Raw genomic sequence first — 12,673 nt, 5'->3', positions numbered from 1 at the left:
AAGAGTGATGAAATACAAGAGACTTTCTCCAATAAATTTATAGTCATGTAGACCATGATATAAATATTCTAGGAACTATAAATAGGCTTAAATTATTTTATCCCCCTATTAAAAGGAAATCAGTCTCAACAAATTTCGCATCCTAATTAATCATCACAACTCCCACAACACCAACAAAGACAAAAGCCATGTAAATCTATTTAGGAGGCAGAGCACAAAAATAGTGGTATGTGCATGACAGCTTCCTTCTTCTCTTAATACCCGTAAGGAAACATGCTGGTTTCCTATAGAGGGACTGGCTAGCTTTCTTCTAATATGGATTATTTATTGTATTAAAATTCTGCTTAACAGAATAATGTGACTGGGTATAAAATTGTGCTGAATATATTTCACCATTGCCACAACAGATCTCCATCCTAATCAGTATCAACCCTAAGTATATATGAGCATCTTCTAGCAAAACTAAGTTAACTTTGGAAAGGAAAAAGGTACATTTATTCCTGATTCTTAAAGCTAATTTAAAGAACAGAAATCCTTTAGTTCTAAAAAGTAATACTGATTGTCATCAAATATTGTTAATTTGGAGGTGTTACATGGAGTAGGGAATATTGAAATAGGAAGAAAGGAGTCTGAAGTTTCCAAAGCACACCTATCAATCAATACTTAGAATTTGAATGTATCAGAAATCTAAAATAATTCTTCAGTCAATGGTTTCTGGTATATCTTACCTGAAAGAAAGAAGAGGCTAGCACTTGCTTCAGCAGCACATATACTAAAATTGGAATGATACGGAGATTGGCATGGCCCCTGCATAAGGCAAGAGCCTGTTGAAAGAACAACTTAATGCCACTATTTCCCATCCCCACCCAAATACCTCTGTGAAGTCCCATTCATTCTTCACAATGGTAAACAGACATCTCTGATGTACAAAGATTTTTGCATTCATATAACAAATTTCTCCTGGTTTTCCCCCACTATTAATCAGCTACTCCTGATTTGCTGTTGTCAATCAAATATTGCATCGTTAATCCATTCACAGTAAAAGTGTAATAAATTTTATAGTAAAATTTTGTTAGATCAAAAAGATCTTGTTTCATCCCTATATAATGGGAAAACACCTGCATTTTAGATGATCGTTCTAAGTAAGTTTAAGAACACCAAGCTTGACATACTGTAATACAAATGTATTTGAAAACCACAGGTTTTTAAAAATAAAACACCATTAATGCTTTAACTGATGAACCACAAAGCAAAATGCAAGCCAATGCAAGTCACATCATTTTTTCTAAAAGAGTTGGAAAATTCAATTAAAAGAATGTTTTAAATGGTGTTTTAAGATGTTTTAAGATTAGTATTGGGGCTTGGGTCTTCCTCTAGACTTTATAATATATGTTTTGTGTAATCTTTCCCCTGTTCACCCTCATCTTTCCTCACATTTGGCATTGATTTAGATGATTTGGAATGGAAAGGTTTACCTTTCTCTAAACAAATCTTTCTAGTACAGAAGCTTCACTGGACTCCCTTCCTAATTGGTAAGAGATACTAGATAATTCTTGGAATTCCCCTCTAAGAACTTTACTAGCATGATTTGGTGTCAATCTTCCCTTTACTCTGCTTTGTGATCTAGGTTATGATGGGGCACTGCCTAAGAAAGCTGTAGCACTAGTGAGCTGGATCCTAATTTCTTCTATAAAATTTCTTTTTTTTTTTTTTAGTTAGGGTTTTGAGCTTAGCTTCTTACTATTTATATGAAGGCAAAATATAGCTGACCCAAAGATATTCTAATAGCACATCATGGGAAGACCAACCAGCCAAAAACATCATTTGATGTTCATTTTGTTCCCTAGTTTAAGGAGAGAAAAGCAAATCACACCTTATATGTAATGCCATAAATGTGCTTTCTTTGGTCGATTATGAAGAGTGGCATTGGATTTTAACACATTGATCTTTGACTTTTGGGGGTGAGACATTTTATAATCATCTGATCATCTGGTTTGCTTCCAGTGTAATCATTTAATTAAGGTATAAAAATGTAATGAAGGCAACATGGAAAGTATTAATATTAATATGTAACATTTCTTAAATGTCAACATTGCCCTAGGAATTGTACAAAGCACAAGATTACAGTGCCTGCCAATTAGCTTAGCATACATCTGCCAATTTTTTTTAAGCAATTACAAAATTTTTAAAAAGACCTAGAAAGTATCTTTGTAACCAAAAAGATTTGGCTAATCCCTTTCACCCAAATCCATTATCATTGATCTATTTTAATAAAAACTGCTTAGAAATGCTACTTCCATTGTCTTAATAAGTGTGCCAAGAAGAACTATAATAGCTAAATCTTTCTGTCAAGTTAGCAATGGTGTGAGGGGTGGGGTGTGGATAAATAACCCTAGCAAAAAATAATTTTAATCTAGAGAGCCAACTGAAGGAGAGATTGTGTCTCATCCCAATAAGCCTTTTAGCATAAGTCACTGTATGCTACTGTATATTCCCTAGATTAAACAGATTGTAAGTATCAGGTTGATTTTGAATTCTTCAGTGGTTTCACTGGCCACATATTCACAAAGAGGGAAAGCCAGTAGCTATTCTTGCAAATACTTCCTGTGTTCTTAAAGTATCATCCTATCTCCCTTTTTCTATTTGTGACTAAATTAATTCCCCCCAACAAAAAAAAAAGAAGAAGAGGAAGGAGACAGAGAAGGCAGTCAGACATATGCTATCTGCTTTTCTTTACCACTCACTTTTCTTACTTTCCAAATTGACATCCACTCCTACCACTCAGGGAAAACTATTACAGATCTCTTGCAACCTCGGATTATCAAATCGAAAGGCTTTTATATAGTCTTTACTTGTTACTTTTACTTAGTCCTTGTTTTCGTGCAGAATGTGAAGCAGTTGACATTCAGTTAATACTGTTGAACAGTCTCTTTTATTAATTTCTCTTTCCAAGGCTCTGCGGCACTGTTTTCTTCTGGGGTCCCCTTGCCATCTTCTTTTAATATCCTTTACTACCTCCTTGTCTTTTCTACCTTCTAAACAGAGGCATTTCCATAAATTCTATTCTTGATATCTTATTTGCTTTCTCTTCAAAGACTCCCTTAATTCTCATGCTCACTGTATGAATTCAACTGTGAGATCGAGTCCACATGTCTGTGATCTCCCTCTTGTCCCTCTGCTCCAGCCACACTGTCCTTTTTGGCATTCCTTGTATTTGTCAATCTAACTCTCACCTCAGAGGTTTTGCATTTAATGCTGTCTTTACTTGGACTGCTCTTCCCCAGGTATCTGAATGGCTTGTTTTCCCATCCCCTTCAGGTCTCTGCTCAAGCATTACCTTACAGGTGAGGCTGTCCCATATCATCCCATGTGAAATAGTAATTCCTATGCTCCACACTCACTTTCATGTCTCATATTTATCTGTGCTATTTTAACACTATCAGACATTATATACATTTTTTTTGTTTGCTTATCATCTGTCTCCCCACCCTGTAATATGTACCTTAAAAGGCTGGGATCTTTACCTGTTTTTGTTCACTGCTATATTCTCAGTGCTTAGAATTATACACAGTAAGCACTCAGTAAATATTTGTTGCATAAATGTATGAGTTAGCAGAATCATAAGAAAGTCAAAAATCTTCATAGGTCCACAATTCCTATATATGGCTTTCATTCATCTCCCTGTGGGATGACAGCAGTGGGGAATCTTCTTGGGTCACCTTTCAGACTATGGTATGAGGATTTGTATGGAAGTGACTTATGAAGGCACTTCTCTAGAGATAGTGCTAGAGAAGAGAGACATTATTAGGTAGGAGATAACCCAGAATCTGACTCCAGTGCTTTTGTCTGGAAAGCTCCTTACAAGGTGAGAAGAATTAGTCAGACATCAGTTTTATTACAATCTTGAGTTCAGCTGAATTAATTTCTTTATATCATCAACAATTTGAATTGTTAGCCAAACAAAGTTTATGGAGAAAGTCAGTAATGTATGGAAGCCAAGAAAGATTTTAAAATTCCATGGTCTTGGCAGGTCATTTCACCAATAACCAAATGATATGCCACTACAAATCACAAAGGTTCTTATTTTTAATTTTCACTGTATTCATATTGGACTCTTCTAAGACTAGAGTATGGTCTCCCCATTACTTTTTATGTCCATAGGCCCATAAATCCCATTAAATTTAAAAAAAAGTCTTCATAAAAATATTCTGTCAAAAGGCTTTCTGTTAACAAAACTAAGTTTTTTTATACTCCTGAAAATTTGTCATAAAAATCAGAACTCTCTGAAGTCTGGTTAATTCACAGAACATTAGCTTGCTTTCAAGAAAGCAAATATCACAGTGAGTTCAAAGTAAAACGTTCGGGCACAAGAGTATATAGCCATGTTAGAAAAGCCTTTATTTTAAAATACTTCCTTTGAGGAACATTTGTCTAGACATGTCTTCTTGCCTCATGTGAAATTAATAGCTTAAAAAGAACTCTGTGAATAGTTCCAAATGCAAACTTCAAAATTGTTGAATAACTTAATAAGGATACATTTCATTCCTGGTTCACCAAATATGGTTTTGACAATGCTTCCAACAGTCAAGATGGTTTCTATAATGGAGAATGCCACATTATTTAATAATAATGACACCCTAAAAGGAGAACTATAAATTCTCTTTAAGACATTACCTGCACAGGCCATCTACTTAGTATTGGAAACCTAAATTGATGAAAATGTTCTTTAAGATCATTAATGGAGTCACAAAAGGTTTCCTAACTCAGAAAAAGTCCTATATCAGAGAAAAAGTCCAAGCCACTCCCCTATTAGCAAAGAGAACTGTTCACTTGAGCAATAATTGGGTAAAATAGCATTGGTTTTTGTGAAGTAGACACACACTTTGATGGAGAAAGTAGACTCACTGAGATTCTATACATAGTATCTGTGTCTCAGATACTCTTGCATATCTTGTCATCTTCAGTCCTCAAAAACAACCTTGTCACATAGTTTTAATTATGTGTATATTACTGATAAAAAAAAAAACTTATAAGACATTCAGAGACTTGTGGTCAAGCTGGAATTTGAACCCAGGTCTTGTGACTCCATAGCCAGTGTTCTTTCCCCTGAATCACACTATCCCATGAGTCTATCCAATTACCTGAGACAGAAATGGTATTCACAATCTCTTGGTCAAAAAATATCATTAGCACTGTCACAGATTTCAGTACTCTACCCAAACTCCTTCAAAACTTCTCACAGAAATATTTACATTTTCTCTGCCTGTTCCAGATTCTATGGCTGTGTAACAAATTACCCCACAACTCAGTGCCAGAAGATCAACCACTTACTATATTCATGGATTCTTCAGATTAGGCATTTGAACCAGGCATAGCAGGGACAGAATGGCCTCTGCCCATGATTTCTGGGGCATCAGCCAGATGGCTGAGGGATTGAATCATTGGAAATCCACCTCATTCACATGTCTCTGGTTGATGTTGGCCATGGTCTTAGATCTTAGCTGTAGCTGTCAGCCAGACACCTCCATGTGGCCTGGGCTTCCTCATTACATGGTACTTCAGTTCTAAGAGCAAGACTAGCCCAAGGGGACTCAGAACCAATTGAGTATAACACCTTTTTGAAGTTAGGCTTGGAATTCACACAATGTCACTTCTGCTGCATTGTGTTCATTAGTAGTGAGTCGTTAGGGCAAGCCCATATTATTTTTTTTTTTTTTTCTTTTTGCCTTTTTATTTTCTTTTATTTTTTTACATACAATTTTTTTTTTTATTTATATATGAAATTTATTGTCAAATTGGTTTCCATACAACACCCAGTGCTCATCCCAAAAGGTGCCCTCCTCGATACCCATCACCCACCCTCTCCTCCCTCCCACCCCCCATCAACCCTTAGTTTGTTCTCAGTTCTCAACAGTCTCTTATGCTTTGGCTCTCTCCCACTCTAACCTCTTTTTTTTTGTTCCCCTCCCCCATGGGTTTCTCTTAAGTTTCTCAGGATCCACATAAGAGTGAAACCATATGGTATCTGTCTTTCTCTGTATGGCTTATTTCACTTAGCATCACACTCTCCAGTTCCATCCACGTTGCTACAAAAGGCCATATTTCATTTTTTCTCATTGCCACGTAGTACTCCATTGTGTATATAAACCACAATTTCTTTATCCATTCATCAGTTGATGGACATTTAGGCTCTTTCCATAATTTGGCTATTGTTGAGAGTGCTGCTATGAACATTGGGGTACAAGTGCCCCTATGCATCAGTACTCCTGTGTCCCTTGGATAAATTCCTAGCAGTGCTATTGCTGGGTCATAGGGTAGGTCTATTTTTAATTTTCTGAGGAACCTCCACACTGCTTTCCAGAGCGGCTGCACCAATTTGCATTCCCACCAACAGTGCAAGAGGGTTCCCGTTTCTCCACATCCTCTCCAGCATCTATAGTCTCCTGATTTGTTCATTGTGGCCACTCTGACTGGCGTGAGGTGATATCTGAGTGTGGTTTTGATTTGTATTTCCCTGATAAGGAGCGACGCTGAACATCTTTTCATGTGCCTGTTGGCCATCCGGATATCTTCTTTAGAGAAGTGTCTATTCATGTTTTCTGCCCATTTCTTCACTGGGTTATTTGCTTTTCGGGTGTGGAGTTTGGTGAGCTCTTTATAGATTTTGGATACTAGCCCTTTGTCCGATATGTCATTTGCAAAGATCTTTTCCCATTCTGTTGGTTGCCTTTTAGTTTTGTTGGTTGTTTCCTTTGCTGTGCAGAAGCTTTTTATCTTCATGAGGTCCCAGTAATTCACTTTTGCTTTTAATTCCCTTGCCTTTGGGGATGTGTCAAGTAAGAGATTGCTACGGCTGAGGTCAGAGAGGTCTTTTCCTGCTTTCTCCTCTAAGGTTTTGATGGTTTCCTGTCTCACATTCAGGTCCTTTATCCATTTTGAGTTTATTTTTGTGAATGGTGTGAGAAAGTGGTCTAGTTTCAACCTTCTGCATGTTGCTGTCCAGTTCTCCCAGCACCATTTGTTAAAGAGACTGTCTTTTTTCCATTGGATGTTCTTTCCTGCTTTGTCAAAGATGAGTTGGCCGTACGTTTGTGGGTCTAGTTCTGGGGTTTCTATTCTATTCCATTGGTCTATGTGTCTGTTTTGGTGCCAATACCATGCTGTCTTGATGATGACAGCTTTGTAGTAGAGGCTAAAGTCTGGGATTGTGATGCCTCCTGCTTTGGTCTTCTTCTTCAAAATTCCTTTGGCTATTCGGGGCCTTTTGTGGTTCCATATGAATTTTAGGATTGCTTGTTCTAGTTTCGAGAAGAATGCTGGTGCAATTTTGATTGGGATTGCATTGAATGTGTAGATAGCTTTGGGTAGTATTGACATTTTGACAATATTTATTCTTCCAATCCATGAGCAGGGAATGTCTTTCCATTTCTTTAAATCTTCTTCAATTACCTTCATAAGCTTTCTATAGTTTTCAGCATACAGATCCTTTACATCTTTGGTTAGATTGATTCCTAGGTATTTTATGCTTCTTGGTGCAATTGTGAATGGGATCAGTTTCTTTATTTGTCTTTCTGTTGCTTCATTGTTAGTGTATAAGAATGCAACTGATTTCTGTACATTGATTTTGTATCCTGCAACTTTGCTGAATTCATGTATCAGTTCTAGCAGACTTTTGGTGGAGTCTATCGGATTTTCCATGTATAATATCATGTCATCTGCAAAGAGTGAAAGCTTGACTTCATCTTTGCCAATTTTGACGCCTTTGATTTCCTTTTGTTGTCTGATTGCTGATGCTAGAACTTCCAGCACTATGTTAAACAACAGCGGTGAGAGTGGGCATCCCTGTCGTGTTCCTGATCTCAGGGAAAAAGCTCTCAGTTTTTCCCCGTTGAGGATGATGTTAGCTGTGGGCTTTTCATAAATGGCTTTTATGATCTTTAAGTATGTTCCTTCTATCCCGACTTTCTCAAGAGTTTTTATTAAGAAAGGGTGCTGGATTTTGTCAAAGGCCTTTTCTGCATCGATTGACAGGATCATATGGTTCTTCTCTTTTTTTTTTGTTAATGTGATGTATCACGTTGATTGATTTGCGAATGTTGAACCAGCCCTGCATCCCAGGAATGAATCCCACTTGATCATGGTGAATAATTCTTTTTATATGCCGTTGAATTCGATTTGCTAGTATCTTATTGAGAATTTTTGCATCCATATTCATCAGGGATATTGGCCTGTAGTTCTCTTTTTTTACTGGGTCTCTGTCTGGTTTAGGAATCAAAGTAATACTGGCTTCATAGAATGAGTCTGGAAGTTTTCCTTCCCTTTCTATTTCTTGGAATAGCTTGAGAAGGATAGGTGTTATCTCTGCTTTAAACGTCTGGTAGAACTCCCCTGGGAAGCCATCTGGTCCTGGACTCTTATTTGTTGGGAGATTTTTGATAACCGATTCAATTTCTTCGCTGGTGATGGGTCTGTTCAAGCTTTCTATTTCCTCCTGATTGAGTTTTGGAAGAGTGTGGGTGTTCAGGAATTTGTCCATTTCTTCTAGGTTGTCCAATTTGTTGGCATATAATTTTTCATAGTATTCCCTGATAATTGTTTGTATCTCTGAGGGATTGGTTGTAATAATTCCATTTTCATTCATGATTTTATCTATTTGGGTCATCTCCCTTTTCTTTTTGAGAAGCCTGGCTAGAGGTTTGTCAATTTTGTTTATTTTTTCAAAAAACCAACTCTTGGTTTCATTGATCTGCTCTACAGTTTTTTTAGATTCTATATTGTTTATTTCTGCTCTGATCTTTATTATTTCTCTTCTTCTGCTGGGTTTAGGCTGCCTTTGCAGTTCTGCTTCTATTTCCTTTAGGTGTGCTGTTAGATTTTGTATTTGGGATTTTTCTTGTTTCTTGAGATAGGCCTGGATTGCAATGTATTTTCCTCTCAGGACTGCCTTTGCTGCGTCCCAAAGCATTTGGATTGTTGTATTTTCATTTTCGTTTGTTTCCATATATTTTTTAATTTCTTCTCTAATTGCCTGGTTGACCCACTCATTCGTTAGTAGGGTGTTCTTTAACCTCCATGCTTTTAGAGGTTTTCCAGACTTTTTTCTGTGGTTGATTTCAAGCTTCATAGCGTTGTGGTCTGAAAGTATGCATGGTATGATTTCAATTCTTGTAAACTTATGAAGGGCTGTTTTGTGACCCAGTATATGATCTATCTTGGAGAATGTTCCATGTGCACTCGAGAAGAAAGTATATTCTGTTGCTTTGGGATGCAGAGTTCTAAATATATCTGTCAAGTCCATCTGATCCAATGTCTCATTCAGGGCCCTTGTTTCTTTATTGATCGTGTGTCTAGATGATCTATCCATTTCTGTAAGTGGGGTGTTAAAGTCCCCTGCAATTACCACATTCTTATCAATAAGGTTGCTTGTGTTTATGAGTAATTGTTTTATATATTTGGGCGCTCCGGTATTCGGCGCATAGACATTTATAATTGTTAGCTCTTCCTGATGGATAGACCCTGTCACTATTATATAATGTCCTTCTTCATCTCTTGTTACAGCCTTTAATTTAAAGTCTAGTTTGTCTGATATAAGTATGGCTACTCCAGCTTTCTTTTGGCTTCCAGTAGCATGATAAATAGTTCTCCATCCCCTCACTCTCAATCTAAAGGTGTCCTCAGGTCTAAAATGAGTCTCTTGTAGACAGCAAATAGATGGGTCTTGTTTTTTTATCCATTCTGATACCCTATGTCTTTTGGTTGGCGCATTTAATCCATTTACATTCAGTGTTATTATAGAAAGATATGGGTTTAGAGTCATTGTGATGTCTGTATGTTTTATGCTTGTAGTGATGTCTCTGGTACTTTGTCTCACAGGGTCCCCCTTAGGATCTCTTGTAGGGCTGGTTTAGTGGTGACAAATTCCTTCAGTTTTTGTTTGTTTGGGAAGACCTTTATCTCTCCTTCGATTCTAAATGACAGACTTGCTGGATAAAGGATTCTCGGCTGCATATTTTTTCTGTCTAGCACACTGAAAATCTCGTGCCAATTCTTTCTGGCCTGCCAAGTTTCAAAAGAGAGATCAGTCACGAGTCTTATAGGTCTCCCTTTATATGTGAGGGCACGTTTACCCCTTGCTGCTTTCAGAATTTTCTCTTTATCCTTGTATTTTGCCAGTTTCACTATGATATGTCGTGCAGAAGATCGATTCAAGTTACGTCTGAAGGGAGTTCTCTGTGCCTCTTGGATTTCAATGCCTTTTTCCTTCCCCAGTTCAGGGAAGTTCTCAGCTATTATTTCTTCAAGTACCCCTTCAGCACCTTTCCCTCTCTCTTCCTCCTCTGGGATACCAATGATGCGTATATTATTTCTTTTTAGTGTATCACTTAGTTCTCTAATTTTCCCCTCATATTCCTGGATTTTTTTATCCCTCTTTTTCTCAGCTTCCTCTTTTTCCATAACTTTATCTTCTAGTTCACCTATTCTCTCCTCTCCCTCTTCAATCCGAGCCGTGGTGGTTTCCATTTTGTTATGCATTTCGTTTAAAGCGTTTTTCAGCTCCTCGTGACTGTTCCTTAGTCCCTTGATCTCTGTAGCAAGAGATTCTCTGCTGTCAGCTATACTGTTTTCAAGCCCAGCGATTAATTTTATGACTATTATTCTAAATTCACTTTCTGTTATATTATTTAAATCCTTTTTGATCAGCTCATTAGCTGTTGTTATTTCCTGGAGATTCTTCTGAGGGGAATTCTTCCGCTTGGTCATTTTGGATAGTCCCTGGCGTGGTGAGGACCTGCAGGGCACTTCCCCTGTGCTGTGGTGAATAACTGGAGTTGGTGGGCGGAGCCGCAGTCAGACCTGATGTCTGCTCCCAGCCCACCGCTGGGGCCACAGTCAGACTGGTGCGTGCCTTCTCTTCCCCTCTCCTAGGGGCGGGATTCACTGTGGGGTGGGGTGGTCCGTCTGGGCTACTTGCACACTGCCAGGCTTGTGATGCTGGGGATCTGGCGTCTTAGCTGGGGTGGGTAGGCAAGGTGCACAGGGGCAGGAGGGGCAGGCTTAGCTTGCTTCTCCTTAGGTGATCCACTTCAGGAGGGGCCCTGTGGCAGCAGGAGGGACTCAGATCCGCTGCCGGAGGTTTGGCTCCGCAGAAGCGCAGAGTTGGGTGTTTGCGCGGAGCGAGCAAGTTCCCTGGCAGGAACTGGTTCTCTTTGGGATTTTGGCTGGGGGATGGGCGGGGAAGATGGCGCTGGCGAGCGCCTTTGTTCCCCACCAAACTGAGCTCTGTCGTCCGGGGGCTCAGCAGCTCTCCTTCCCTTTGTCCTCCAGCCTTCCCGCTTTCTGAGCAGAGCTGTTAACTTATGACTTCCCAGACGCTAAGTCGCGCTTGCTGTCGGAACACAGTCCGTCAGGCCCCTCCGCTTTTTGCAAGCCAGACTTGGGGGCTCTGCTTGGCCGGCGAGCCGCCCCTCCGCCCCGGCTCCCTCCCGCCAGTCCGTGGAGCGCGCACCGCCTCGCCGCCCTTCCTACCCTCTTCCGTGGGCCTCTCGTCTGCGCTTGGCTCCGGCGACTCCGTTCTGCTAATCCTCTGGTGGTTTTCTGGGTTATTTAGGCAGGTGTAGGTGGAATCTAAGTGATCAGCAGGACGCGCGGTGAGCCCAGCGTCCTCCTACGCCGCCATCTTCGGGCAAGCCCATATTAAAGAGAGGAAGAATTAGGCTCCATTATATGGGAAGAGTATTGGAGACTTTGCAAAAATTTAAAAGTTTTACATTATTACCACAGTCTCCTACCTCTGGCTTCTGAGTGTTTTTGCTTGCAAAAGCTTGCCCTGTGACTCTCCCTTGAAGGACTGCCATCGAGTTAAGCCACTTTGCTCCCAATGTCAGAAGTACCTGAAAGTTGACATGAGGAAACCCTTTTTCATGGGGTGGAACATAACTCACATTCTAATTCTGCAAATTAAAAAAGAAACTTGCCTCCACAGAACTTTGCCTAAAAACACACCTTTTCTTGGTTCCTTTTTTTTTTTCCTTATATTCTAGAACTTCCCTAATAAATTTTTGTACACAAATTTTTATCTCATGGTCCTTTCCCTGGGGACTCAATCTATGACAGGGGTAACTAGCATGTCTGCAAAATTATTCTGACTCAGAAAGGCAAATTCTGATGGTACCATCTTTACTGTCCCTAATCTGCCCCAAACAAGTAACACATAGTTGTTTATTCTAAAGGTTTTGCCAAGATTTATTAATTCACAGATTTTGATCATCACAAAAAAGTATTTGGGAATACTTTATATTTTAAAGATCTGAGCCTCTTTTGATGGTTGAGAGGTTCAACGTGGACTTTTTTTTTTAATTTGAGACAGAGAGAGAGAGAGAGAGAGAGAGAGAGAGAGAGAGAGAGAATCCTAAGCAGGCTCCATGCTCTGTGAAGAGTTCAACACAGGACTCAAACTCACCAAACTGTGAGATCATGACCTGAGCCAAAATGCAGAGTTGGATGCTCAACCAACTGAGCCACCCAGGTGTCCCTCAACATGTACTTATATTAAGCTTTCTTCTCTAGTTAATTTCTTAAAGACACATTCCCTTTGCAGTAGAGCTTTAGATTTCTCTGAGCAATTAATTGGTCATTTCCCTACGAATTATATTTACATACATTATTTGTGCAT

At 39.2% G+C, this 12,673-nt stretch overlaps 1 long non-coding RNA gene and 1 other non-coding gene across 2 annotated transcripts in view; both read left to right on the top strand.

Moving 5' to 3' along the window:
- LOC147584056 (uncharacterized) overlaps positions 1-12,673 on the top strand; it is a 314,494-nt gene that overhangs the window by 267,886 nt on the left and 33,935 nt on the right. The gene's annotated exons all lie outside the window — the stretch shown is intronic.
- Positions 753-855, top strand: LOC112861850 (U6 spliceosomal RNA). Its single transcript, XR_003223730.1, has one exon. It is a non-coding gene; the product is annotated as a U6 spliceosomal RNA (small nuclear RNA).

This window comes from Puma concolor, chromosome A1 (genome assembly GCF_028749965.1).
Source record: "Puma concolor isolate L17-30 chromosome A1, mPumCon1.1.hap2, whole genome shotgun sequence".
In the NCBI taxonomy this organism is placed as follows: domain Eukaryota; kingdom Metazoa; phylum Chordata; class Mammalia; order Carnivora; family Felidae; genus Puma; species Puma concolor.
The sequence above is the reverse complement of the archived record's forward strand: the minus strand, read 5'-3'. Positions and strand labels throughout refer to the sequence as shown.